Source organism: Mustela nivalis (assembly GCF_964662115.1).
Source record: "Mustela nivalis genome assembly, chromosome: 3".
Lineage (NCBI taxonomy): Eukaryota > Metazoa > Chordata > Mammalia > Carnivora > Mustelidae > Mustela > Mustela nivalis.
The window spans coordinates 127,649,890-127,677,519 of NC_139022.1; the positions used below are offsets into that span (position 1 = coordinate 127,649,890).

The window sequence follows — 27,630 nt, forward strand, 5'->3', positions numbered from 1 at the left end:
TATTAAAAAGTATTCTGGGGGCGCCTGGGTGGCTCAGTGGGTTAAAGCCTCTGCCTTCAGCTCAGGTCATGATCCCAGGGTCCTGGGATTGATCCCTACATCGGGCTCTCTGCTCAGCAGGGAGCCTGCTTTCCCCTTTTCTCTACCTGCCTCTCTGCCTGCTTGTGATCTCTGTCTGTCAAATAAATAAATAAAATCTTTTAAAAAATAAATAAATAAAAAGATTGGGCGCCTGGGTGGCTCAGTGGGTTAAGCCTCTATCTTCAGCTCAGGTCATGATCTCAGGGTCCTGGGATCAAGTCCCACGTTGGGCTCTCTGCTTGGCAGGGAGCCTGCTTCCTCTCTCTCTCTGCCTGCCTCTCTGCCTATTTGTGATCTCGTTCTGTCAAATAAATAAATAAAATCTTAAAAAAAAAAGAAATACATAAAAGTAAAGTTATTCTGTGAAGGAAAGTGTTAAATTTAAGTCATTTTTATTCCTTTTATTTGTAAGGGGGAAAAAACAGAGAAAGGGTTATATGAGTAAGTAAAAAGAAGGTGAGAAGATAGAGCAAGACCGAGAATATCTAAGATTCCTACCTCAACATACTTTACAATTTTGCCTAAGGCTGGCCCTCAATTATCATCTCACATATCCTAGAAATAAGACCTAACTCAAAGAACCAGCAGCCTTCATTAAATATAGATGAACAGGAAAAGAGAGTATGTGAGAAAGGACTAAGCCAAGTTCTACTTGCCCAAGGCAAAAACTTGGGAGAAAAACAATATGAGACCTTTTTTTTCTCTGACCTGTTAACATAATTCCAGATGCATGCACTTTAGCTCCAAAAAAATTAGGATCAATATGTTGAATCTTACCATTTTAAGTAGTTATGGTGAATTACTTATACCAGCTACCCCCTTAGTCTCCAATACTTCATGTAGAAAACAACACTAAAGCACAGTGGTTCTCTTTGGACTAAAAGCCCCACCATGTCTTAACTCTACATTCTAGCAAGTAACTTATTCTCTCTATATCTTAATTTTATTCTCTGTAAAATGTGGATAATTATAGGATTACTATTACTGAATGGTTTGTTATCTGTATTAAAAGAAGAGGGTTTAGCATATGGTAAGCATTCAATAAATATTATTTTCATTATCCCCACCCCGGCAAAGGTTAGTCTCCTTTTTTGTTTTGCTTTGTTTTGTTTTAGGGAAGAGGTGACACAGGGAGAGAGAGAATCTTAACCACGCTCAGTGGCCCATGTAGAGCCCAACATGGGGCTTGATCTCACAACCCTGAGATCATGACCTAAGACAAAAACAAGAGTTAGACACTTAACCAACTGAGTCACCCAGGTACCCCAAGTTAGTCTCTTTTATACACTGCTATGTGCCTTCAAGCCTGTAAAATATCTGTCATAGGGGACATATCAATAAATTGGTCAGTGAGTGAACTTTAAAATAAATAAAAAAGAATAGTGAAAGTTGAATGAACAAGTCAGTCAAGTAATCCTACTATTGCTCTACCAGATTACTGAGTACTGCTTTAAAGTCCTCTGGGGTAACAGTCCTCTGTTTCATAATTAGAAGTATTTTAGGCAACTTCAGCCTTCCTCCTCATTTATCCTTTTGGTACTTAATACCTCCCATCTGTTCATCAAGTTCATCATATCAGCTGTGATCTCTAGGGAAAGAAAATACCTCTTTCATTTGGGGCTCTGACTTTTATGAGGAGAATGCTGCAGGAACTAAGATAATAATAATTAATGGAGATAAGTCATCATCATTACTTGCATTATGAATCCCTTTATCCCTGACTGGCCAGGTGTTTGATGGGCAGTCACTTCACTGCTCAAAACCCCACTGCCTAGAAACTCCTACAATGAATGCAAATATGTCTCTACCCGCCTCCTGGGGCAATAGGGAAAGCAATTAACAAATGTTCACAAAGTACTTGGAAAGAGATAATAGTACCATATAAATGTTACAGATTATTGCACCATGAAGCTTAAAATCATAATCAACTCTAAGATGGGTAAATTGAAAAGGTAACAAAAAAGTCTCTTGAGCCTCCTTTCAAAGGAATTTCAAAAAGGTATCACCTTCCTGTGGCTGAGAAATCACCTTCTGACCCTTTGCCCCTCACCCACATCCTTTACAGAAGAATGGTAAGAAACTACTTGGTTATGACTGGGCTTGGTGGCGGGGGCGGGGGGGGTGGATTAATAAAACCAAAACTAAACACAGAATCACTTCCAATTCAGAATTAAGCATGAGATAAAATTTGAGAGGCCTGGCTTTAACCTGGGTTACAATTCTAGGGTACTGCAAACACAATTTTTATTCAAGTCACAAACTGCACTTCGCAGAAGACAGTGTGCACAAAAGTGGACAGAACACGCAATTTGGCTCTGATTGCTCCTAAACTTATGCCTCCAACCTGGGCCACCCATTCCCAGTATCTTGATTATCATCTCTATTGGATATCTAATGGGCAAGCATCCCAAACCCTATATATTCAAAACCAAGCTCCTGATCCTCTCCCAAAACCTGCACCCTTGACAGACACCATCCTCCTACTCTCTGCAAATAACAACTTTATCATTCCAGTTGTTCCAGGAAAAACCATTAGACTCATGCACACCTCTTTATATTACCTTACATCTGTCATTCACCCCAGCAGTAAAACCTGTTGGTCTAATTTCAAAATATCAAGATTCAGACAACTTCTCAGTGCCTTTACAGCTACTGCTCTAGTCCAAACTACCATCTCCTCTTGCCTGAATTACTGAACCAGTCTCCTAATTGGTCTAAACTCTACTTCCTCCCTTGCTGTCCTTAGTGTGCTCTTATGAAGTCAAATCACAATATTCCTGTGGTCACAATTCTGAAATAACTCCTCCCTTGATTCCGACTAAAAGCCAAAGAGTCTTTATAATGGATTTTACCAATCTACATAATCTGGATCTCTAATCTACTCTCAGCATATGACCTATAACTCTTCCTTTCTCTCCCCTTACTCTAGCTGACAGTTTCCCTACCATTTCTCGACCATGCTAAGTATGCATGAGCCTCAGGGCCTTTGCACTTACTGCTCCCAGCTACTCAGATATTCACATTGGCTTGCTACCTCACCTCCTTCCCTCTATATTAGAAAGTTAGTGAGATTTTTCCCAAGCCAATTTTTTTAATTTCTAAAATTATAAGCCTCACCTCCCCCTGATGGTCTCTTTATCCCTTCTCTGCAATTCTTCTTAGTTATCTATCACCATCTGGCATTATTTGTTTATGGATTTTCTAATGTCTCTCCCCATCTGAATGTACTCTACATGATGGCAGTAATTTCTGCCTATTTCTTTTCTCTTTTTATTTACTACTGTTTCTCCATCCCCTAAAACAGTCTCTGACATATAACAATGCTGAATATGTATCTGTTAATTTTTTCCCCTTTTACTTGTCCTTGAATCCCAGATGTCATATTTACCACACCCAGATGTCATATTTACCACACTAATAATCTGTGCTAAAGAAATGGTACTATCGGGGCGCCTGGGTGGCTCAGTAGGTTAAAGCCTCTGCCTTTGGCTCAGGTCGTGATCCCAGAGTCCTGGGATAGAGCTCCCACATTGGGCACTCTGCTCCAGGAAGCCTGCTTCCTCCTCTTTCTCTGCCTGCCTCTCTGCCTACTTGTGATCTCTGTCAAATAAATAAATAAAATCTTAAAAAAAAAAAAAAAGAAAAAATAAATGGTTCTATCAAGTAAAGATCCCAGGAACATGGTCAACTTTCTCTCAAACTCCTAATTATATAATTTCTGGGCATGGACATACTAAAGAGTAATGCTGGAATTTGATTCTTTCCATAGATATTAATATTGAACACTAGCCCTCTAATCATAAAAACACAAGACTGGTTTTTACTCATGCATCAGGCCGGAGGGGAAGAAATGAAACCAAGATGTGCATTTCATACTCTGGCACCATCCCTTGGTGAAGAGACAGTTTTGTTCAACAACTAAAACAATGTTTTGAATGTGTAAATTCTAAAAGAAAATTAAAACTGGCAGCTACTTGATATTTAGGAGGGGGGAAAAAAAAAAGAGCTCCTGTTCAGTAATCATTAAGATCTGGAGCTGCAGTAATTCCCTCTAATAAAAAATAATTTATGATTTTCTTGGAGCTGGAAAAATGATGGCACACCTGAGCCTCTGATTTATAAAAAATGCATTTCCAGCTCTTTTTTTAAACTGCATCTTTATTCCAGTTTTACAGCTCTTCAAAGCAAATCATAATTGTAAAGCCCTCTACAAGAAGGTAAAGGCCACAGAAAGAGGAAAGATACTCCAAACTGCAAAAAGGGAGCAGACTTGCAGAATTATCCTGGAAGTCCCTCTCCAATGTGACAAAGAGGACTTTCCTGACCACTCAATCTGAAATGTGCCTCCCTCCATCTCCCAATCACCAAATTTTAATTGTTGGCAGGGCACTCATCTCTCTCCTGCTATGTATTACCCTTCCCCCAGTTTTAGAAGCTCCCAGAGATAAGGACCTGTCTGCTTTACTAAAGTGACACCTGCCAAAGATTAGGTGCATAATACAAATTTGCCATATGAATGATTACATTAAACATCTGAATTTTCTCCCTAGTGCTAGATCCAAGTAGGAGGTATGATTTCAACTCTTGCCAGTTAATGAATTAATCTCAATAGCTAAGATTTGAGAGAAATACATTCTTTTATAAGGTCTAAGTCCTCCCCATAAAATTAGTGCCATATAAAAAAAGGCCCATAAGAAGAAGCCCATCCCTTCTCTCCTCCCCAATTCCCAATACAATAAATGAAATGTACATTTCCATTAGCTTCTATTCGCTGGTGACATTTAGTTTTAATCTGAACTAGTCTTCATAAATTCTGGTACTGTGCACAACATCTTAAATGGCTCTATTCTTTATTCAAAATCATCCTTCTCATTCCCAGAATTGTAGTAAATAGATCTTCTAAAGGGGAAATAAAACTATTTCAACAACAGGCCTATTTCAGCAGTTTTTCAAAGGCATTTCTTTCATTCCCTTGGCTAGAGTTTTCTTTTTATGCTTGGAAAGTTGTGTTATATATACATGTAGTTTAGTCCAAATGGATGTGGCTTTTTGTTGTTGTTGTTATTGTTGTTGATTTCAGCTTTTCTATTTTCCACTTCAGTATTTTTACAAAAGCAAAACTTCATATTTCTCTTATTCCTCCATTTGTGAGTCTCCATTATTGAACCATGTTCTCTTTTAAAGAATACTCAAGATGCTCTTGATTCATATCTTCCCCAATGAAAAAAAATCAAATTTATAGATCAGAATATTTATAGCATATAATAATCTCAAATAACCTTTCATTTTTCTGCATTATTTTTAGGGAGTGACCTATATGCATACGAATCTTTCTCAACTTTTTCGTCCCATATACCCAAAATATCAATTAGGGGTCCTCTGAACTGTAATCTAGCCAGAAATGATTCCCTGCTATCCCCACACAGCTGGGAGAGATTATTAGAAGGGAAGAAAATACTGCAAGAGCCATGACTTCTGCCCTCCTCCAACCAACAGCTTCAATGTCCCCAATCCCAATCTCCAGCCCCATCCCCATGGTGACTTTAAAACTTCAGAGGAAGTTAACATACTCTTAACTCATCCTAAGGAAACAATCAGAGCTGTATAAAAAATGTACAGACAGAAGGGTTTATCACAGCATTATTCTATTATAGTAGTAAAAATAAACACACAAGTACCCATGATGGAAAGAAAAAAAAAAAAAAAAAGACTGCAATTAAATAAAACTATTTAACATTGACATATCTCTTAATTGGGGAACTATTGATTACTCTTGCTTTTACTTTATTTGTATTTCTAATTTATTTTCAATCAACATGTACTGCATACAAAATTCAGAGTATAGAAATCATTTTTTAAAAATTTCAAAAATAAGGAAACAGACTGCACAAACTACAAATAAAATTGAGATTTGGGGGAGGGGGGAAATGTTTAAGAAAAATCTTAAAGTCCTCTGACCAAAACTGTAGCGTGTTTTTGTATCTGCCTTAAAATGATCAGATTAAAAAGAACAGGGTGTTGGCCTAAGAGATAGTGAGAGATCCCATACCATACGAAAACATACCCCGAAAGGCCAACTACCACAAACTTGTGGATGCAAACAGAAGGAAGAGGAGGAAAGCTAGAGAACAAAGCATTTTACAACCTTCACTCATTTTTCTTTTCTTTTGTCTTAATAACCCTATGGAACAACCTGAGATTTCTGATTACATTTTAACAGTCAATATGATAGTGCTCGCTTTGGCAGCACATATACTAACAGTCAATATGATAAATGATTACTTTGCAGCCAAATATTTTGATAGATAAGCACCAACTCACAGCTTTTTGGAAGCATTCAAAAAAAGATCTTACCTAAAGCCCTCTTTTCCTCCATTTTTATTTATTCTTTACTAGAAACATGCATCAATTTTACCATCTAACAAATCAACTGCTTTCATTTTTGTTTTTTTCGATCTTCATCAACTGCCATTTCCATCCCATGGGGTTGTAAATATGTTAAAAGACTGTGCATTCTGTTCTCCTCATTTAAATTTATAGAGGAGATTCTTATTTTAAACTACTGTATGTTTTTAATTCAAAGAGAAAATAATTCTATGAGATTTTGACTAGAGATAGATTTGACTAGAGGTATCTTCCCACCAAAGTATAAACCCTAAAAGTAAATACACCTATTAAAATTAATTACACTGGGTGCCTGGGTGGCTCAGTGGGTTAAGCCGCTGCCTTCGGCTCAGGTCATGATCTCAGAGTCCTGGGATCGAGTCCCGCATCGGGCTCTCTGCTCAGCGGAGAGCCTGCTTCCCTCTCTCTCTCTCTGCCTGCCTCTCCATCTACTTGTGATTTCTCTCTGTCAAATAAATAAATAAAAATCTTTAAAAATAAATAAATAAATAAATAAATAAAATAAAATTAATTACACCAAATTGCTTGAGCAAGGTAAACAGCAAACCCAGGGCCAAGTGCTAAAAACTTGAAAGAGTCAACTATCAAGCCATCTAGTAAAAGCCTCCAAAAATCGATAATCCTCCAGCCTTACTTTTATGAGGACATTAGAAATAACATTTAATTTTTTATATATAAGAAAAGATCTCATGGAAACCAGTCTATGCTAATATTTTTAAACCTATTACCAACATTTTATGCATCATAATCCTCACTAAACCAGAGTATATGTATCTATTTAGGTTCTCTCAACAACTCCACTTTCTAAAAGGGTCCCTGCCAGGCAGTAACACCATTCATTTACTAACTATTGCCTGGGTACCTAGCCATGCGTGACTCTTATAATGCAGATGGGAGTTTCAGTCCTATCCAAGGTCTGTGGAACAAATGGAGTAACCCATTATTGGTTCTTCTCCCCTCATATCTATTTAACATGGATAATAAAAAGAATTTGGTCTGCTATGCCTTACTCAAATACCAAATACCACTAAGTTCATATTTTTAGAGTCAGTTTTCTCTTTGAACCCACGTATCATTTATGAGTCCACAGGAGAAGGAAATTTACACCTAAAGCCATTATCTTAAGAATATTTCTTGATCAGCTTCCTGTTGTTTCTCAATTATCTTATCAGCATAATTACAAGTACAGGACATTTGATAACAGGAATTATTATATAAGATTACATCTGTAGCCTAATAACAGGAAATACTGTATATACTCACACAAAGGAGGATGACTGTTTTATAACAAAGAAGGGTATCAATTTGATTTCCTAACGTTAATATTTACTTACCCAAGTAATAATGTTCATTTAGGGCATACAAACAATTAAATAAATGAAACTTTTTAAGTTTCTAAGCCTTCAACAATAGGATAAAATAAAGTACAGCCTACCTGTCCACCAGGACATGTCAAAGCTATCAAATATGACATATAGATCTCTATTGTCCAGGACATATTACCAATGAAAAAATAAGTAACAGGTTATTATGGTATGTGATCCAATCTTATATCTTTACGCATGTGTGAAAATGAATCACAGAAGAGTATACACTAAAATCTTATCAGTGGTTATTTCTGGGTGGTCAGACTGTAGATGAGATGTTTACTTCCTTTTACCTCTCAGTATTTTCTATAATGATAAATGTAATTCTATATGCTAAAAGCCTTGGAAAAAGTGCATTAAAGAGGAGAGGTGGGTGGGACCAAGAGACAATCAGTTTGCCCTTCAGTCTAATATCAGACATGTAAATGCTACTTCATATAAATGATAACGTCACAGATTTTGGTTAGGAGTCCAGAATTGAACAATCAGTTTGCAACCACCAGGATACACACAGTTAAACCTCAGAATGCCAGAGTGTCTTTGCCATTCTTTGTCCTGTGCCGCAGACTAGTTCAATTTCCTTACCCACATGTCCTCCATTAATTGCCTTTTCAATGGATTACTAATAAGTTTTTGATGTTAAGCAAACATCAATGCTCCTATTAAAGTGAGACCAAACACTGTGACTATTTGTTTAATAACACAGTCTGAATGAAGGACGAAGTTCAATTAGCACTGGAGCTGATACAGGCTTCATTAGGAAGGAGAGGCAATTAAAAAGTGGAAGGCTGCAGGAGGCACTGATGTGCACATCATGCAGCAAGCAGAAAAGGACAAGCGGCACAGAGTTCCTTTGAAAAAACTGTAACCTGAAGACTTCAGACAGAAAGAAGGATCATTAGCTCAAAATTAAGCACCTTAATAGGGTGATCCTTACCCCACTAGCTCCAGAAGAAATATGAGGCCAAATCACGTAATCTAAATAAACTGCAGGGTGTCAGGACAATTGGAAAGAACAGGAATTATCTAGTGGGTAGAACTTGATTTAGCACAGAGCTTGGTTCAGAGACACTGTCCAATGGATGCTACTGAGCACTATTTGGGGAGTCAGAAGACCCACCTGTACCATTAACTAGCTGTGTGACCTTGCGTAAATCACCTAAACTCTACAGACTTCTGTTTTCCTTTTTTGTAAAATTAGGGGATTAAACAAATGAGCTCTTCTAATTCAAAAATTCCATAATTTTACAATTCCAATTACTCACGTTATCCTTGTTATCCTAGTGATACAGGAGACAATGCAAATCACAAATTATTTGACAATTAACAGTATTCATACTATTTTCTTAAAAGGAAAATAGTAAAGATATGCAAAAGTACTTTAATTTTTAAAGATACATGTGGACATGGATTTAATTTTATTTTACTATTAAAATCTTAGGGTATCTCTCTGATTATCCCAATTTCAATGTAATAGAAATTTTGAAGCCATACAATAAATTGATCTTTTTTTGCAACTTTCCTTTGTGTTATTGAGTATTTACAACTTAGTGCCAGACATTTGGGGAAAAATAAATGTGGCTGAAGGATGAAAAGGAAATTCTTTCATCTATTAAATTGTTTAATGACAACTCAGTCATACCCCAAGGTCACTCCTGAAATCACAGCCTTGTGAAGAGGCCCATGGGGATCAGACCAGCTGCCTAGTGCCTGCTTTTCCTCCAGAGCTCCCAGGAGGGAGAGAAAGCAGGCCAGCCTTCCACAGTAGAGATAGCAGCAACAGACCCACAGAACCACTTTGAAGAGAGGCATGAGAATACTAAAACAAACAGGCATGGGTGTGGAGCGGGAAGTCAAAGGATTTTTTAAAAAGAACAAATGCGCTCAGTGCAAAAGTAAGCAATCTCAGTTCTAGAAATTTATTATACACAAGCACTTATTCAAGTGGATAAAGATATGTTCGTATAACACTCATTTGGCAAATATGGTAAGAAAACATTTGAACAGACACCTAAAGGAGAAATGCAGGTGTGAATTAGATAAATATGGGGGGGTGGGGAAAGGCCTGAAGGTTTCTTGGTAGTGAAAACAAATGCAAAAACCCTAAGGAGAAATTGTACTTATTACACTCAAGAGATAGCAAATATTTTAACATGGTTCGTGTGTAGAGAATAAGGAGAGTAGTAGAGATCAGTGTCAGAAAAGTAGTAAGATGCTGGGTCATGGGGCAGCGAGTGGTCTTAAAGACCATAGCAAATACTCTGGATTATAGTGAGTTAGAAAGGGAGTCACTGAAGAACTTTCAACAGAGGGATTTTTACCTGCGTTTTAAAACATTACTCTTAACAAGTAGAGAGACTGCTAGAAGATGATGACATTAATCCAGATAAAAGGCAATGATGGTTTGGACTGATTAGTGGTGGTTGAGAGGTGCAGTGAAATCACTACTATCTGCATATACTTAAAAAATAAAATCAATATGATTTGCTAATGAATTGAATGTGGGATATTATAAAAAGACAGTATCAAGGACAACATATAGGTTTGGTGCCTCAACTGAAAAATGAAAAATGAGATGAGTAAGACTAGGATACTCAATTCCATATAGTTTCCTATTTTCCCACAATTACAAATAATTTAAATATCAATGATTTTAAATTATCAAGTAAATTATGGTATATTCATACTACATAGCCAGTAAAATAAATTAAGATAGACACATATCCTAGTATGAAAAGACATCCATAACACATAGGTTAGTCACAAGTTACAAAATGTGTTTTTTACTGTGATGTCACTATATATAGATATGTTATCTGAAATAAAATACAACAAACTTTAATGATACCTGTCTCTATGGAAACTGGTAGACGAGGGGAGACTATCATTATCAATTATATCAATCTTATCATTGTTTGAGGTTCTAACAACTTAATATATTTTTGTTGTCATTAATGACTAGCAGGTATTACTTTTGTATAATTTAAAAAAATTATTTTTTTTTTAGGTAAGCATAAAGAAGAGCACCTAGCCAGTGCAGGACTATATCAAAGTCATTATAATGGATTCTGAAGTCACACTCAGAGTTCAAATTCTGACTCTGCAGCTTATTAGCTATGTGACTTAGAGAAAACCGCCCAACCTCTCTGTGCCTTGTTTGTTCATCATTAAAAAGGCGTTACACTAATACCTATCTGAGAAAGCAGTTGTGAGGATTAAATGGGATAATGATTGTATTTTTTTATATTGTTTTTTAAAAAGTACTTGGCACGTGCTAAACAGAATTATGAATATGACTCTACCCTGATGGGGAGGGTATGTGCTTTGGTGACTGCTGTGAAGTGTGTAAACCTGGCAATTCACAGACCTGTACCCCTGAGGATAAAAATATATGTTTATAAAAAATTTTAAAAAAAAGAATAATTAATATAAACTACAAAAAATTAAAAAAAGACTCTACCCTGAGATAAATCATCATGAATTTACTAAGGGTTTTTTTTTTTTTTCTTTTTTCTTTTTTCTTTTTTTTTAACACTGTGAAGGGGGATGTGTGTGTATCATTATGTTTGTACTTAACATTGGTGGGTTAAGACGGGAAGAAAAGGAACACTAAGAGTTTTAATTTCAGTCACAGTCTGTGTTTTGAGGAAGATATCATTGTAGACTCTAGTGCCCAAGGAAGATGTGATTTAATAACTTAAAAGGTCAAGAGATTGGGTAATTATAAATTAAAAGGAAAAAAAAAGTCCTTGTAGGGACAAAAAAAAAAAAAAAAAAAACCTGAAAGAACTATTTCAAATTATCAAGTTGATTACTTTAAAAAGATCCAGTCTTTAAAAAAATATATTGTTAGTGATATTATTATGACTTATTTCTTAAAACTTATTACCATATCTATCAAAACAGATGGTGACACCGCATAGAATTTTCCCCATTTTCTCAGGAAAAAGATTCATAAAATGTTTTTAGCCAATTTGAGTATATAAAGTTTTACGTTAAGACAGAAGACTTAAATATTTACTTCTAATAACTGATTTTCCAAATTTTTATACTCAGGCTTAAAAATCACATCTTATATGAAATATATTAATTCAAAATTACTCCACTTTACTACCTTGATGTTACTTGAAATAATTTTATTCAAGTTCTTCAAATGTATCTTTGTCATCACATCTTTATTAACCATGAATTCACTCTGAGATGCCTTAGTCTTCCCGAGCTCATCATGTTCACTTCTGCCTAAATTGTCTGAATTTGTATATATGCAATCAGTAACAATACTCTATGCCTGCAGTATTCATCAGAATTACACTAGGGCACTTACACTTCTCATCATCCTGTAGAAATATATTCCTAATGTCCACAAACCCAAATACAGAATTTTCCTTCCTTCAAGACTCTTCAAAAGTTTTGTTTACAGTGATATACAGTCAAGTTCTGAGGCCAAACCTCTGGGAACAATTCCTACGGCTGTGTTAAATTTTTCTGCTTCTTTTTTAAAGTTATCATGGCAGATGATCTTTCTAAGTAACTAGCATTCACTGAGGTCGTGAGGACTTTCGTGTTTTCCACAAACTTTGACACCGCTTTAGAATGCATTCCTCATGAGAGGCTTCATAAGAACTTTTTATTAAATGCCATTCAATCTTCTAGAGAATAGTATTTTGGGGAAAAGAAAACCTTTCTTGTGTTTAAACATCAATCAGACAGTATGCAAAGAATCTTATATGCAGTGTCTTTTTTGTAAAATCCTCAGAATAACCCTGTAGGGTAGGTAACAATTTTGTTGCCATTTTCCAGATAAGAAAATTGAGACAATTATGTAACTTGCCCAAGGCAGTTACATAACTTGCCCAAGCTCACAGGACTAAAAAGTGATGGGTATTTGAAATTCCAAATCTCGAGCTCTCAGTCACTACTTTGTGTGGCACTCCCAGTCAAGATTACTGGCATAACAAACATTTTGAAGAAAGGCTAAGAAACCTGAAAGGGAAAGAGTCAGAGAAAAGCATGAATCTTTTAATTATAAAAGACCAAGAATTCAACAGGAAAGGAAAATCTGGTCAAAGCTATGATTTTTAAAAATTAACTTAAAAATTAATCCTTCATGGACCAAAGAGAGAACAATTTTTCAGAGATAAAGACCCACAACTGTTTCAAGGTATTTTTCTCCAGAGGACATTACAGAACCACAAGGGATTAAACTTGAGTGAAATTTTCCTAAAAGTGCAATTTGTTAGAACCTGGAAGCTTTATGTAAGTATGGGAATTTATTCTTTCTAGTTTCTTTTAAAAAGTTAAAGGGCAGGCTAGGGAAGTGTGATTTTTCCTATAACTAGAGCTGCTCCATAACAAGAGTCTTTGACATCAGTAAGCAGAAAACTTCATATTGGACAGTCAGCTGTATAAGAGAAGAAAAGAGGAAGCTGAATTAAACAGGCAAGTCAAGAAAATATGATTCAGGGGCGCCTGGATGGCTCAGTGGGTTGGGCTGCTGCCTTCGGCTCAGGTCATGATCTCAGGGTCCTGGGATCGAGTCCCGCATCGGGCTCTCTGCTCAGCAGGGAGCCTGCTTCCTCCTCTCTCTCTCTGCCTGCCTCTCTGCCTACTTGTGATCTCTCTCTGTCAAATAAATAAATAAAATCTTTAAAAAAAAAAAAAAGAAAAGAAAAGAAAATATGATTCAACTCCTTTGCAAGTTTGTTCAACAGTATTTTTGTGGAATGCACTTGACTATTCAGTAAAGGTACCTTCAGTATTTATTACCTGAATAGCACTATAAGTTTATAAAAAAGTGGTCTCTGGCCTCAGTCTATTTAAAATTTAAGAGTATATAATTATGGTTGCATGATAGGATTATGTTTTTATTTTCCCTTTTGGACTTTATTTTCCAGCTATATCAACATAGGCAAATTAATCTCTCTATGGCTCCATTTCCTCATCTATAAAGCATGAATAATAATAGTTGTATCCATCTCATAAAGTTCATATGAAAAATAGACAAAATAATGACACACAGTAAATGTTTTCAATAAATATTAGCTATTATTTCATTTTTATTGTTATTTTAAATGCTTACTATTTTTTAATGGGACCTCTACAATCCAACTGTGGTTGAGGAACAATATAATACTTATCCAATTCTAAATAGGTCTTATTTAGGTAATTTATTGCTATCACAAAGCAACTGTAATTAAGTACCTAATCAGTGTCAAACAGAACCACGAACTGAGAGGAGAGATCACTTTTGCCTAGACTGGTCAGAAATAACTTGAAAGACAATTCAAGTTTCTATAAATGAAGAGAAAGCAGGAGAGAACACAAACAACCAACGTCAGAAGCCAGGAAAACACTGACGTTCAAATCATGGAAACTGGAATAGAAGCAACCAAATGTTAAGAAGGAAACAACAAAGAGCATGGAGGCCATTTGTTCGTCCAAATCTAAGATCACCAAAGCCTTTCCCTTCTAAGTTTTTTCCATCCTGATACTGGAACATTCACTTGTTAGTTGAAGAGAAAAGCTATCCTCCCTTCTCCAATGGCTCAGGCTCTGGGAATTTCCTCTTCATTCTTTTACTAGCTGCAAGTCTTCTAAGAACCAGTAAGCTCACCCATATCACTAAGTGTATGAGCAATAGGTAATCACATCCAGCCAGAAACAAATGTAAAGAAGTTTCTCTGTACCAGGTGCTACAGTAGAAAGATCATAGGCTGAAAAATCAGCCTTAAGTTCTAGTCCTGGCTTTGCTTATGTTACTTAAATTGCAGTCCTTAGTCCTTCCGTCTGCAAAATGGGGTGGTAACAACATGGTTGTTAAGAATATTAATTTGATAAAGTTGGTAAGGTGCTTAGTAGAGCTAGCATACAATTAGAAGTCAAATAAGAGATCTGATGGTTACAAAAATAAAAGACAAAGAAGAAAAGAATAAGTGAATGTAAGGGAGAAGTTCATTACAGATTTTTTTTTTCTGGCAACCCTTGGTTTGAAGAAAGTCAAAAACAAATGGATCACTCGGAAGCTAAAGGAGACAAAAAGTGTTTCAAAATTGATATATCCTGGCTTCTGGTCTATCTAAACATTTTTGGCAGTAGATGCCTACATTATATATCACAGCTTGAAATACAGAATCTGTTAACACCTATACTAATTTAATTGCCCTTATATTTTAGTGAGGCTCCTATACCTAATGATATGAAAAGTGCTTGTACAACCCTTAAATTTTTTTCCTGTATACAAACGTTCATACCACCTTTATTTGTAAAAGCAAAAACTAGAAACAACCTAAATATCCATGAACAGGTGGTATATTCATACAGTGGAATACTACTCACCAATAAAAAGGACAGAACAGTAATACAACACAAACAAATCTCTATAATGTGGGCGCCTGGGTGGCTCAGTGGGTTAAGGCCGCTGTCTTCGGCTCAGGTCATGATCACAGGGTCCTGGGATCGAGTCCCGCATCGGGCTCTCTGCTCAGCGGGGAGCCTGCTTCCTCCTCTCTCTCTGCCTGCCTCTCTGCCTGCTTGTGATCTCTGTCTGTCAAATAAATAAATAAATATCTTTAAAAAAAAATCTTAATTACAAATCTCTATAATGTAATGCTAAGTGAAAAAAGTCGAACAAAAAGACTACATACAGTAGGTGTCCACTTAGTACTCTCATTCTAAATAAAATTACAAGGATAAAAATCTGATCAGTGGTTACTTGAGGTTCCGGGTCAGGATCAACTGCATAGTCCTAATTAAACTAAGGGTGATGAAATGTTCCTGTATCTTAATTGTGGTCGTAGTTACACCATAGTATACAGTTACCAAAATTCAAACTCTACACTAAAATGGGTGAATTGCATTATATGAAAGTTTTTTAAAAAGATTTATTTATTCATTCAACAGAGAGAGAAAGCACGAACGGGGGTGGTGGGGTGGGGAGCAGCAGGCAGAGTAAGAGAGAAGCAGACTCCCTGCTGAGAGAGGGACTCACTGGGGCTCATTCCCCGGGATCATGACCTGAGCCAAGAAAGCCACTTAACCAACTGAATCACCCAGGCGCCCCTATATTATATGAAATTATAACTCGATAGTCTGGGAACATAAAAAAAAAAGTCTATAAAGTAAACTCCTGCTTTCCTAACAAGTAAAAAGAACCTTCTCATATACAGTTGTAATAAGCAATGATGCAATTCCAGCGAAACAAAATAAGGCCCTGATACTTTTTTTTTCAGTCATTCCAAAAGTTTATACTCTATTCCAAAAAAAAAAAAAAAAACTTGCATACCGCAAATGTGAGAAAAACACCCAATTCACCTGTGTCTGGCTTCAAGGGCTTTGAGAGTTTCCAGCATTTGTGTAAGCTCTGCTGCTCTCCATACACTGGTTTTCTTCTTCTCCTAGTACCATTGACTTTGCTGCCTACGTGACCTCAATGAAACGACGAAAGCCCATATGACTAACACCCTCGAACTCTGCCAAAGTTTCCTGAATAAACTCCTGAAAGAATTTTAGAACTTACTGCAAGCAGCCCAAACAGCCTGATGGGCCTTAGAAGGGTGTCCGCTGACAATCACAATGCTACGGTAAACGGGTCCTGCTCCCCTGCTGACGCAGCAAACCCAGGATCATCTTACCACCTCCAGAAAACTCCTGAAGAGACTCCACAGTCTCGTCCGCCTCCACAGCGGCGGAGACGCTGCAGACACACTGCGACTGCGCCAAGGCCACGTGAGGCGGCCGCTTACTGGGCGAGGACCAGGAAGCGGACAGGCCACGCCCACATGCCCGCCCCTTCCTGGGGGGCTGGGCGGAGCTGACTCAGGGATTTGGTGTTCCAGAGAACTAAGCCCAGGGAGGAGGAGGAAATGGGGCCCTGGAGCGGTTGTGTGCACGCAGAGCCTGGCTGTGCTGGGAGTAGGGATTCTAAATTCCCACCCTTACCTTCCTCCTACCCCCACCTGACTCCAGGTGTGAGTGCTTCTGATCCGGACCTCAGAGTTGACCCTTAATTTTCATATGAAGAGGTCTAACCTTTGTCTCAGAAAGTCAAGTTTTCCTCACGTTTATAGTGTATCAGCCAACATATCAAATAAAACTGTCCTTATTCATTCGCTATTTCGCCTTGACCCATTCATATTTGTTTATACACCCAATATTTTTTAGTAAGTTCTGAGCCAGAATCTGGGCCAGTTGCTAGGACTGCAACAAAGACCCCTGGAGACGCAGGTCCTGCCCCTCCTGGCTTTAGAGTCTAGTGTAATGACACATGGTGCTCTGTCTCCCGGGAGGGCAGGGAAGGGACCATCACTGAACACCTACCATGCACCAGACTACAGGAGGCACTTAACCTGCACCCTCATTTAACCCCACAACAACCAGATGAGATAGGATTCTCACCATTGCCCAAAGATATGAACAAAGACCGTGAGGCCAGAGGTTAAGCAATTTTTTTCAATGTATGCGTAGGGTGAGCCCTAGGCAAAAAATAAAGGTGGCTGTGATATAGCTGATCCATGGTACTGCCTTGCCCTCACCTCACCACAAAGAGCCTCTGATTGGCCTTTTTCTATTTTCCTTAAATGACACTGTATGAAGGATTATCCACTCAGCCAGATTAGTGCTCATTAAAATTTTAAGCCAGTGAGCAACATTTCCCTCAAGTCCAGTGACTCTCAAACTATTGCAGCACTAAAACTGTTTGAATGGCTGATTAAAACACAGCTCACTGGGCTCCACCCCAACATTTGATTTAGTAGGTCTAGGGTAAGGCCCAAGAATTGACATTTCTAACAGACTCCTCCAGGAATGCTGATACTGCTGGCTTAGGGACATTTTGAGAATCGCTACTCTAAACTAAAAGAACAAGTGGGGCTTCTAGCCCATATAATCTAAAGAGTTCAAGGTTAACAGCAAGAATAATCGACAAAACTTATCTTGTTACCTACTTAAAACATGGAGACAGGAGAATCCAAGCACATGGGAGAAGTTTTCTCACTTAAACCATTTTATAGGTGAAGCAAATGAGGTTCAAAAAAGTTAGATGGGTGTGCCTGGGTGGCTGGCTCAGTCAGTGAAGCATCTGCCTTTGGTACAGGTTATGATCCCAGGTCCTGGGATCCAGCCCCTCAACAGGCTCCCTGCTCACCGCCGAGTCTGCTTCTCCCTCTCCCTTTGCCTCTCCCCCTGCTCATGCTCTCTCTCTTTCTCTCTCAAATGAGTACATTTTTTAAAAAAATCTTTAAAAAAAGAGTCATGTGGATTCCAAGGTAAACTATGGACTTTCAGTGATAATTAAATGTCAGTACAGGTTCATCTATTGTAATAAATGTACTATTTTGGTGGTAGATGTTGGTAATGGGAGAGGCTGTGCATGTGTCCAGCAAGTCGTATGAGAGAAATCTCTGAACCTTCCCCTCAATTTTGCTGTGAAGCTAAAACTGCTCTAACAACAACAACAACAAAAAGTTATGTGGTCCTTGATTATGCAAAAAGTGACAAGGCCGAGGCCTAAAGTCGAAGGCTTCAAAATATATAGACCAAAGAATGTGCTTACTCCCATGCCAGAGTTTTGCACATGGAGAGCAGTAAATACATTACAGTTATCAGCTATGGCTCCCTTTAGTGCCCAGAATGGCAGAGTGGGGGAAACTTAGGATAGCCTAGACCTCATGAACAACTTCTTCCAGACAAAATTCAACTGAATCACCCGAGTTTCTCTTACATCCTGCCTCCTACCTGCCATCTGCAATATGTAGATTTGATCTGGAGTTGGACCCAGAAATCTGCATTTTTCCTATTATACTGAATTTTGAGAAAAATTAGACAGGTGTGAATGCCTCCGGGAAATATTAACTATGTCTGAAACATCCCTTCCATTGTCACTTCTTAAAACATTCTAAGTAGGCATTAAATACTGGGGTCAACAACAAACCCCAGCAGGCAGCATCTTGCTTTCCATCGCTCAATTTCCCACATGGTCAATAAACTCTGCAAATCAGGCTCGTACTGGATCAGTAGATCTTTAATCTCCTAGATGATCTGAACCAGAAAGATGGCCTAGCAGCAAGCCAATACTGAATTAATTTCCCTTAAAATCTATATTCCATATATCTGGTCACCCCTAAATTTCAGTTAATATGACCTAGTTTCTTCAGAGTATCAGCTCTCCCAAAATTATTCTATTACTCAAGGAACCTGAACTTGATTAAGCTTTTAAGTATGTGTGTGAATTTGAACAAGAGAAAAAAGGGAGGTTAATTAGTATGCGTTAGGGGTTAAGAAACCGTTTTCCTACTCATGTCCTCATTAACCAGATGCCTACCCCATGCATGTGCTCTGTACTAGACCCTAAGTCCCAAAGGAGCATGAAATCATGGTGTCTACCCTTGTAGAGCCTACAGTCTAGTGAATAATAGTCTGCTAGCCAGCAAAGCAGAAGGGGAATAATCCCTGCCTCAATTGCACACATATGGATACCCAAAATAAAACCAAGCTGGGGGAAAAAGTGACAAATTACAGTAATAAAACAGATGGATTTAGGAAAAAAAAAAAACAGATGGATTTAACAGCTTCCCTTTAGAACAAAGGCAATGTATACTCTTCCTCAGCAACCTCAGCATTTATCCTGAATAAATGGTCCATGTTTTCCATTCTGAATAAGAGTCAGGACAGCCCTAATCAAATCACACCCCATAGTGGCCCCCAAATCTCTCCCCAGCAAAACCTAGGGTCCTTCAGATACTCATCCGCTCCTTTCGGTTATGTTATTTCCCTTGATACTTTCATAATGACAGTTACTCTTCAGAGATTTATTCCTTAAGCCACGAGTTCTCAGACTTTGGTGAGTGTAAGAGGCCTCTTAAAAGTACATATTCCTGGGCCTTTCCCTCAAGATTCTGAATCAGTTGTCTAGAAGAATACTCAGAAAACTTCATTTTTAACAAACACCTTAAATGTTTGACTATTCCAATGCCGGAGCCAGAGCTTTATAAGTGATGTTTTATTTATTGCTCAAAATAGCCCTACTTACAGATGGGGACATGAAATGCAAGAAAGTTAAATAATTTGCCCAAATTTACACAAGAAGGAAGTGGCAGAATCGAGATCCAAACAGAGCTCCCAGACCCCCAAACCCAAGGACAGCCCAAAGTTGGTAAGCCAAATGCCAGAGGCAATTAAATTAAAAACCAATAAAGTTTAAGGGGAAGTGGAAAGAAGTTTTAGGTTCAGAGAAGGGAAAAATAAGCAATGAAATAAAAAAGGGCTCAGAAACAGATTTTACCCACCCCTCAATTTTGCCTAGTGCCAGCTCCACTCATGCTAAGGCCACAGTAGTACCCTGACATAAACAAGGCAAAGCACCTTCTATAAATGTGTAAGAAAAAAAAAAAACTTGAGATTTTACATGCAATTAATTGCAAAGACATTTCTTAATGGCAGCCTTCTCTTGCCTTTCCAAATTAATGAGTCAGAAAAGCACTGCTCTCAATAGCATCTTTAGAAGTGGGCAAACCCCCCTCCTGGGCTCCCATTAAAACAGAACACAGGACCTTCAGCTAAATGCTGCAATGTCCTCCAATTCAGAAAGTCATCTCAAAGCTGTAAATGCCTTCACACAGATTCTTCCTTGGATTCTTTTTGGTCCCAGAAGGAAAAAGAGGTGGGGAAATGGATGAAGATGCATAACTTGGATAACATGTCACTTGTGTCACATTTTGGACAACACTAGAGGTAGTTAACTTATGCTGAAAGATGGTTCTTTCTATAAAGGAAAATGTCCTTTTTATTGATAAATAAAAAGTTGTGCACATAAAAAGGGTGGAGATGGAAAAAGCATTTTCAAGTCCTTTCTATTTTCACTATAGGGATGTGTGTGTGTGTGTGTGTGTGTGTGTGTGTGTGTAACATGTATCAGAAGGAACTAATATTAAACACATTTTCTTTTTATAACATCCAATCTATGAATAGACCATGTCTGATGGGTTCCAGCCTATTCCCAAATTAAACTCCAAGTTAAAGGCCTGGGTGGCTACCTGGTGGTTTGCATTCTGCAGAGCCTTGCCTTTTTAATGAACCAACAAGGGCCCACCTGTGTTTGCTACATGTCCCTTGGATAATTAATGCTGGTAATAACACCTAAGTGTTAGCACACAAAGCACCTGGAATGCGCCTCGCTGTACACATTCTAATCACATCAGCCATCGAACTCTCCAAATGACCTTCTTCAAAACAATGACTGTCTTTGAAACCACAGCAGCCAACCTAGGAGAAAGCAGTTTCCCAGGATTTGGCTGCGGCTGAGCAGTTCTTAAAGCTAGAGTGGCACCAAGTGGTCAGGAAGGGAATTGGGCTGTCAGTTTGTATTCGCGTCCTCTGGCCAGCCTGCATGCATGCCAGTCCAATACTGTTTCCAGGCAGCCAGAGGTTGCAGTCCATCTTCTCAGAGAGGTGAACGAGGCTGGGGAGGAAAAAGGAGCCCCACATACCTCTGACATTTCAAAGGTGATTCTGAAACTCACATTTTAAGATTCTGAAACTCCTAATTTTAAGAAGGCTTATATTTTCATGAACACACAGCCAGGGATGGATAGGGAACAGCAATGAGGACCTATTCCTTATCATTGTTTATAATATTTACATAGCATTATATTTTTAGTGAAGTGTGTTTGTATCATTGTGCCCCACAAAGATGGTGAGAAATACTGTCTCATATTACAGATTTAAAAGGAAGGTGACATAACAAGAACAATGAGACAATAATTACTCAGAGAACACATAAGTGTTCCATGACTTTATAGTGGCTTATTTAACCACTAAGATAGTATTTCCTCCTGTAATTAGTTTCTTATAGCCAAAACCAATATTTTTTTCCTTTCTCATACACAGTCTTCTCCTAAACCTTTATTGCTACTACATATTCTGATTTTTCTCTTCTTATATTTGTCTTACATTTTTTAACTTTTTTTCCCCCTAATGGCTTGAACTCAGATAACTTGGGTAGCTTCAAAGACCATTATCAGAAAGGGTTTCTCCCTCCTGTGGCTTCATATAATTATAGACATACCATTTTCCCATAATGCTGCAGCATCGTTAATCACTTCAAATACAGAGGGAGTCAGGCAAGCTTTCCTGTGAACAGAGAGCTCAGGGTCCCATTTCAATTTGTGATTATATCAATAATCTTGAAACTGTTTTATTTGAACTAACCCATTATTTCTGGAGAAACTGGAAGGAAACTTGAAATCATGTAGGCATACCCTTGCAGAAACACAGAGTATTTGTGTATATGATCCTAAAATTCCAAATGACATTTGTCAGCTGTTTTGTCTTGCATTTCTAAGTGGCAAAAAGACAATTTTGTCTTTTCTGTCAGTACATTCATATAAAGAATTGTGAGAACCTTTATCGTTAAAAGCACAAGTTATCTATGGATCTCTACCACACATAGCAGAGGCTAGTGTGAATTTAAACTGCTTATAGATCAGAACAAAAACAACAACAAATTAATCCCGATGTACTTTTCTAAAATACTCTAGTGTAATTTTCATGCTGCAGTCCCTACACCCTGAGACCACAAGCAAATCTTGTAGCAATTTCACAGATAATCTTACGGCAGATTGGAAAGATTAGAGGAAGCAACATTTCTAAAGAAATTATTTCACAGGGGGAAAAAAAGAGCTGAACACAAATATTGTCATTTGTATTGATCATTTCTCATAAATACATCTTTAAACAGGAAATCTCCAAGTATAGAATAAATATATAACACATCATCTCCAATCAGAACAACATTTTATTTAGGATAATAAATGGGGAATTACCTATACTGCTATGGTCAAACAATAGAACCATGGGGCGCCTGGGTGGCTCAGTGGGTTAAAGCCTCTGCCTTTGGCTCAGGTCATGATCTCAGGGTCCTGGGATCGAGCCCCGCATCAGGCTCTCTGCCAACAGGGAGCCTGCTTCCTCCGCTCTCTCTCTCTCTCTCTCTGCCTGACTCTCTGCCTGCTTCTGATCTCTGTCTGTCAAATAAATAAATAAAAATCTTTAAAAAAACAAAATAGAACCACAAGACTGCAGGAGGGAATGTTAAGATATAATTTGCCTTTAAAGAAAATATATTCATTAGTCCAAAAAAAATGTTTACTGAGCACCTGCTATGTGCCAGGTACAATCCTCAGGACAGGAAACAAGGCTCCTGCCCTCATGGACATTACATTCTAGTAGAGGAACTCTGAAAATTGTTCGGTGTAAAAACAAATAATATAATGTCAGATAGGGATAAATGAAAAAGTATGAAACAAAGTATACCATTTGAGAATTACATCAGGAAAGCTGCCACTGTAGGATGGTTTAGGAAGGCCTCTCTAGATACATAAATTTGAGGGCAATGAAGATCTACAAACAGATGTGCACTTTAGGATTTAACCTTAGTAGCAGCCAATAGGAAGTACCAACGAGAGAAAAGAGTGGAGAAACCCAGTAGCTGGGGCATGCCTTTAATTCCTTTCGGGTCTGGGGTAAAGAATAGTCAGCCATCAGGCATATTAAATGTATATTCCTAAACTTCTTAAAATCTAAGTGTTTATCCAATGTCTTCTACCTTGGCAAGTGAAAGGAACCAGGGTCACACTATAAACAAATCATCCTTGACATTTCACAGTGGTTGGAATTAATTGCCATGGGATAATAGCATCAAGACTTAAGCTTATAACAAATGTTACTTTCAAATCAGTTATGCAAATGCAGCTTTAAGAAGCCTAATATATGTAGATTTATGACTAGTTCCTTAAAGGTAATGATCTAAAAAAAAATTTTTAAACGCCACGAAATTCTAAAAGGAATTTATAATATAAAATAAAAAGAAAAGGAAAAGGAACAATGGACCTCTCAAGTTTTTAATAAACAAAGAAATGTAGCTGTAGCCTCTTCTACTAGAAATAATAATATAAACCCACTGATTTCTTTTCTCACATTGCATATTTTACTGAGCTTTCGCATATATCAGAAGGCAAAGGCAGCCAGCAATCTGGAGCTCTGGCACATAGATTTCATCTCATTTTGCATATATAGGGCCTCATGCTGTGGAATTAACAACTTTTAGATTGTTATAGTGTAACCATTGAGCTGTTGCATTTGGATATGATGTATATTTTTTAATTTAAATAAAATACATTTAATATTGATTTTTTTCATCCATATTCAGTATGCTATCCACACTACAAAATATAAATATAAAAAGTCCCTTCCGGAGCTTAAGAAATCTTCTATGATTCTATGATTCTGTATGATGTTTCATTTATACAAATTTGCCACTCCAGAATTCCTCAACCTTCTCTAGTTCAATCAGTAACTGTTGATAGTTTATAATGTGAAAAGTTTTCCTTCACATACTAGCGAATTATAGTACGGAATAGTATAGTGCTTTTAGAGATTCTATAAAGATATAGAAGTAATTTATTAGATATGAGGCTATTGAATTAACAAAGCACTGATATACTACCAAAACAGCAATTTTGGGGCGCCTGGGTGTCTCAGTGGGTTAACCCTCTCCCTTCAGCTCAGGTCATGATCTCAGGGTCAGGGCATCAAGCCCTGTATGGGGCTCTCTGCTTGGCAGGGAGTCTGCTTCCCCCCTCTATTTGCCTGCCTCTCTGCCTACTTGTGATCTCTCTCTCTCTGTCAAATAAGTAAATAAAATATTTTTTTTAAAAAAACAGCAATTTTTATGAGACACAATAAACATCATGTTAGCCTATACACTAAGCTTAATTAAAGATGAATATGTTCAAGACAGTCTTTCTCTTCACATTGAAACCATGGCATGGCAATTCCCTAGAAATGCCTGAAGGACCTACTACTGTGGAAAGTTTTCCTAACTCCTTCTGAATGATTTGGGAAAGCAACTTAAGAATCTATTAGGGGGGCGCCTGGGTGGCTCAGTGGGTTAAGCCGCTGCCTTCAGCTCAGGTCATGATCTCAGGGTCCTGGGATCGAGTCCCACATCGGGTTCTCTGCTTGGCAGGGAGCCTGCTTCCCTCTCTCTCTCTGCCTGCCTCTCCATCTACTTGTGATTTCTCTCTGTCAAATAAATAAATAAAATCTTTAAAAAAAAAAAAGAATCTATTAGGAATTAGCAAAATATATTCATTGTTGATGTTTATGGAATTTTACATAATCCCATCGAGATTACAGATGAGCAAACTTGCAGACAACTATATGAACAACACCCCTGTGTCACACAGGTCATGGGTAGGTTTCGTTTGCTTGAGGTGGTGATATTCTATACAACGACCAAGAGAAGAAAGATAAATAATTTAACAGTTACAGTTCAGTTGAGACCATCGACCATCTCTATTTTTTTGCACCAGAGATTAAAATTTTTTTCAAGATTTTCAATTTAGTAAAAGTACAAGAAATAATGCACACACTGTTATTTATAACTATAGCTTCTTTCTGGGTTTTATGTGAGCTCAAGTGAAAACTTTTATTAAAATGCAGAAAAGTCAGTTCATATAGTACAGAGAAGCAAAAAACATTTACTTTAAAATGAATCTCACAAAAAATTTATAATTTCCTGATAGATCTTCTCCCGTCATCTTCAAAGACTGTCAGTGAAAGTTTTATTTTCATCATTTTTAAGCAGAAAATCCTTAATCATTATCAAAAGAATTTAAATTTGAGGTACCCATCTGTTGCATTTTTTCGAGGCTCCAAACACCCTTCTCAGAGAGAAACCTTGGTTTTGAACTTCAGTGATTAAACAGTGGTCTCCTTTGTACAATCTGCTTATACTGCTGTTAGATAGCAAGTATTTTAAAGCCAACCTTCAGTCAAGAGCCTCTTGTCCTACAAGACACTCATTATTCAAGGAAAAAATATCTTCTACATTTAAAAAGTGAAAGAAGGGAATCTGTGTTCACACAAGTGTTTTATGTTTGGGGTTTTTTTTTTTTCTTTAATCTCCAATTCGAGGCTTTGCAATCACCAGAATTGTGACCTTTTTTTCCTCTCTGAAATAATAAAGATACCACTTAATTATCATCTCATGGTCATTTTGCCTGCCATGTGCAGATTGCAAAACTCAATAACAAGTCTAATGAAAAGCATGTCTTCATGGCCACAACCTCTTTATACCTGGACTGAAGCTTTCAGAAGATGATTATATGGTTGCTGCAAGAAAATCACCGCACAAGGCCAGAGGAACAATCCAGATGCCTGAACTCCTCCCAACGTTACTAACACACTGCTGACTGAACGGTTCCAACTGATGGAGTGGCTTATAAAAGAGACCATTTTAAAATATACTAATAAAAATGCTTTGAAAAGACAATTTTAAATAAACATAATAGTACAACAAGGCTAAGATAATGGGCTGGCTTTATTTAAAAAATAACCAGCTTGTCATTTGAATTAAGAGTAAAAGGAGATAAAAACTGATATTTTACAGTAATTTTCATCAGATGAATGAAACAATGCTTGGATAGGAGAATCTAGGAAGAATGCAGAATTCTACCCATCAATTTGTAATAAACGACAGCATATGTTGTGTTTTATTTTGAATTCTCTGATAAATGAAGGTTTATCCTGGGATCAATGGCTCTGGGTGAATGGCAGATTGCAGCAGCAATTGCTTTCTTACCAAGAGAATTATCTTAAATCAGATCTCCTTTGTTTGATGAAACCTAAATTACAGGGGGAATATTTAAACATCTAAGGAGAAAATCCATAGATAAGCTAACACACAGCTCCAAGATGCATTTAGCAGAACTAATTGTCTCTATTATTCCTGTATTTTAAATGCTAAGACAGAATGTACAAGTCAAATACAAAATACTGCATCATTATAGGTGCCCTGATAAGGGACCATAGGCCACCAAAACAGTATATTTACTGCAAGTGATATTGGAAGGTTGGAACAAATTAGACAATTATGTGATAGTAAGTCTAGCTTAATGAGTGGATTAAGAACATAAACTCCTTCCCGGTGTTGTCACATATTTTTGTGAGGCAAGTAAAACATGGCAGCTATCTCTTTTGAACAGCATCTGTGGCCACAAATGTGCTCAACATGCCCTGGGACCAAGAAGACTTTCTATTCCAGGGTAACCACATACCCATGGCCCTGATGAAAGTGGTAGAAAAATTAACTGCAGTTAAGAGTTCAGTACTGCAGGGAAGACATTTATATGTTTGAATCCTGTGTCTGCCACTTATTACATGTATAGTCCCATTTAAAGTACTGAACCTTGGGGAGCCTGTGTGGCTCGGTTGGTTAAACGTCTGCCTTCAGCTCAGGTCATGATCCCAGGGTCCTGGGATCCAGTCCCGCATTGGCTCCTTGTTCAGCGGGGAACCTGCTTCTCCCTCTCCCTCTGCCCCTACCTCTGCTTATGCTCTCTCTCTCTCTCTTAAATAAAGTGCTGAGCTTAGCTGAAGCCCTTTTAACTCAGTTGGTTAGCTATGGGATAATAAGAATATGTAAAGCAGGGGTGCCTGGGTGGCTCAGTGGGTTAAAGCCTCTGCCTTCGGCTGGGGACATAATCTCAGGGTCCTGGGATTGAGCCCTGATCGGGCTCTCTACTCAGCCTGCTTCCTCCTTCTCTCTCTGCCTGCCTCTCTGCCTGCTTGTTATCTCTGTCAAATAAATAAATAAATAATCTTTAAAAAAAATAATAATATGTAAAGTATCAAATAGTCATCTCACCACCATATGCTTGCTCCTTGCACACTTTTCAACCCACTTCATCATGGCTTATTGCCTCCCCATTCCACTGAAACA

At 37.7% G+C, this 27,630-nt stretch overlaps 1 long non-coding RNA gene across 1 annotated transcript in view; it reads right to left on the reverse strand.

Moving 5' to 3' along the window:
* Nucleotides 1–16,514, reverse strand: part of LOC309860886 — a 443,591-nt gene extending 427,077 nt beyond the window's left edge. The window contains exon 1 of the long non-coding RNA XR_014309687.1: nucleotides 16,369–16,514. This is a non-coding gene — a long non-coding RNA (uncharacterized lncRNA). The remainder of the gene's footprint in view (nucleotides 1–16,368) is intronic.
* Between the last annotated feature and the right edge of the window lie 11,116 nt (nucleotides 16,515–27,630).